At 40.1% G+C, this 3,037-nt stretch overlaps 1 long non-coding RNA gene across 1 annotated transcript; it reads left to right on the forward strand.

Annotated features, from left to right (window-relative positions):
- The first annotated feature begins 470 nt into the window (after positions 1 to 470).
- Positions 471 to 2,585, forward strand: LOC139831276 (uncharacterized). Its single transcript, XR_011745973.1, has 2 exons — positions 471 to 554; positions 2,310 to 2,585. It is a non-coding gene; the product is annotated as an uncharacterized lncRNA (long non-coding RNA).
- The last annotated feature ends 452 nt before the right edge of the window (positions 2,586 to 3,037 follow it).

Here is a 3,037-nt window from a genome sequence, read left to right on the forward strand (position 1 = left end):
TTTTATAACTTCAAATTTAGTGAACCAATTTTTTTTATAAAGCTATCCAGTGATATAATTTTGGCTTAACGTACTTATGCAATGTTCTGTGAGCAAAATAAAGTAGGAATATGAGTTCAGCTTTTCCAAAAAATGTTTAAAAATAAAATATAAATGTTTTTGATGCAAAACCAATGCACTTGTCTTCTTTGTGTTGTTATATAACAGGGAATAACTAGTTTATGCCACAACAATAACCAGAGAGGCAATTGCTAATTTGCGTTGCTCTCATGTCTATGTTAAGCGAGATAATTTGGTTGTCTTTTAAAATGATTGAAGAAACTATAAGTTCTTGGTATGATAGCACTTAGTAAAGTGGTTAGCTCTTGTTTGTTGATTGTTGAGTAATTGTTTTGTTGGTACAGTGTGTTGATTGTGTTCCTTTTATATTTTTCCGGCGATAGATGCGAACAATTTCGGAGAAGGAGAGAAGTGGTTCGGACAAGGATTTTATTTATATTGTTGGTATTCTTATATTGATGAAGTTGAAGAAGTCCAGGGACAAATAAGCCAAGGCAAGCCATCTCTTGATCTCTGATTGACGTGTCTCATATTGTTGTCACCTTATTATTACTCTTGTCTCTTGACCTTGTGTGTGTTAGTCTGTTTATCTTGTCGATGCATGCTTTGTCTTAAGGATGATGATCCTCTTGGTCATACTTCATGATCATCTTAGTAATTGTTGGTATACTTGTTGATCATGGCTACGCCATCCTACCTTGTCGAGTTACATGCTTACCTTAAGCATGTGACACTTCTTGTCGATTCACTCCTACAACCCTTGTGAGTGTAGTAGTAACAACATCATGATCTTGGTGTACTCTCATTTTGAGATGAGTATGCCTACCTACCTTAGGTATGTCAAATATCGTTGACCACCCTCACTTCTATTAGTGTTGGTTGGTTAACACCACAAATCTGAAAAGTATTTTCCCTCTTATGTTGACAACATGCATGCTTACCCTAAGCATGTATGCCCCCTTGACCACCTATATTAGCATCTTCTTAGTGGCATGATGATTAACATCATGACCCTTGTTTAATCATACTACTTATGTTGTCCCTATGTATTCTTATCCTAACTATGTATGATCCCCTTGACACCTCATTTATCACCTCCTTAGTGGTATGATGGTTGGCATCATGCCACTGTTGTCTCTTAGTTCTTACATGAAACCATAGGTTGGGACCCCCTTGGAAAAATACCTTGTTGAAAAGAATTTTTGGAAAACCTTGGGTAAGTTGGACTTACCTAAGTGTGTGTTTATGAAAGAAAAGGATCTTGGCAAAGATGGTTGGAAAGAGAATCTTGTTTTATGAAAACATTGGCGTCTAAGTATTCACCCATGACAATTAACCCGCGCAACCACAGCTACTCCAACGTGGGCACGGAGCTTAGCTTGACGTTTGTTCTTCTTAGCATGAGGCACCGCACAACTATACAAGGGTACGGTTACCCCCGAGTCCGGGTTGTCATGGTTGGGACAATAGTATAACGGGAGGCCTTCGGGGCTGACCCGTCCGGAAGACACTATGGGTCTCCTGGCTTGGCGGTGGAGCCACGCTCAAAGGGAGGTGAGCTGCCACGGTGCCGGGGAGGTACATACTCCATAGGGTAGGACCTCTTGCTAAGTCGAATGGGCGAAAGGCTATGTTCGGGTATCCGTCGTGGCATATGTTGTTATTCGGGGATGATGCCCACACGATAGGTATCCGGATAGAGGTGGGGAAAGTGTGCAAACTCTGCAGAGTAAAATCTATTCGAATAGCCGCGTCCGCGGTCATGGACGGTTGGAATGGCTGTTGCTTAGCCTGATGAGTTTTGGTTTACAAAATGGTTTGGCAAATGAAAGGAAAGAACTTGTTTTGAAGTACCAGAAGGGTACGAGAAAGGTTGTGTCGACAATATGGAGATGGTCGGGAAGGACAAATAAATTGGGTTACCCCATCCTAGTGTTTTATGTTGTGGAAATCTTTTGAAGTATCTTCTTCAACAAAGATATAGAGATGTCATAGGATATCTTTTGAAGTATCTTCTTCAACAAATATATAGAGATGTCATAGAACCCTCTTAAGTGTCCCCTTCAACTGTGATGTTGGGATGCTATATCCACAAGAGAAACTTATTCTCTTTCACATGCTATATCCACCAGAGAAACTATTCTTCCTCTCTTGTCTTCTTTAGTTAGAATTGTTATCACCTTCTTGATGGTTTGCGAGTACAATTCAAATGTACTCACGGCTTTGTCCCTGGCTATTTACTTGGCCAGACCTGGAGGACTTCGACAGATGAAGAAGGAGTTGACGACGTCTATGCGAGCTAGGAACGTCTTCCCAGTCAGTTGCCTGTAGGGTTAAGGCAGATGACTTGGGCTCTACGCTGCTGAAGTGATTCTGCTACTCTGATGATTAGATTAGGCCCTTCGAGGCTATCTTGTAAAGATGGGTCATGTGACCTTATTGTAATTTTCTTATTCCGTTTTGTAAAGGATGATGTAATTTGATATCAGTTCGGTTATGTGTTCACGGCACACTGATCATGGGAACGTGAACTGTATACATAACAGGGTATTTCGGACAGCTAGTCCGGGGTCCCCACAATATATTTGGGCGGGAAAACAAAGATGCTGATGAATTAATTGCCAAGGCACGCCAAGAGATACATGAATTGAAAAATAGGCAAACTTTGACAGAAAATGTTCTAAAGAATCTCCTATGCACTTGTCATGGTAATCCAGTTGTCATGTGTCTGGGAATTAAAGGTGTCTAAATAAACTTTGATTCTGTTGTTCAGTCAAGTGGACTGCTGATGCCAATGATGTAACTAATTACTGCTCAAAATTTCGTTCAAAATTTCGTGGTCTGTAATAATTGCAAATTTTGTTGTTGTACTAAAATTAGATATGTTCCATGTGGCTGCTGTATTTTGTGTGAAATAATATCCTGATGTGTACTTCAATTAAACCATAAATCGGCTGCATGCTGAAAATTTGAATCT

The sequence above is a fragment of the Lolium perenne genome, chromosome 5 (assembly GCF_019359855.2).
Source record: "Lolium perenne isolate Kyuss_39 chromosome 5, Kyuss_2.0, whole genome shotgun sequence".
Lineage (NCBI taxonomy): Eukaryota > Viridiplantae > Streptophyta > Magnoliopsida > Poales > Poaceae > Lolium > Lolium perenne.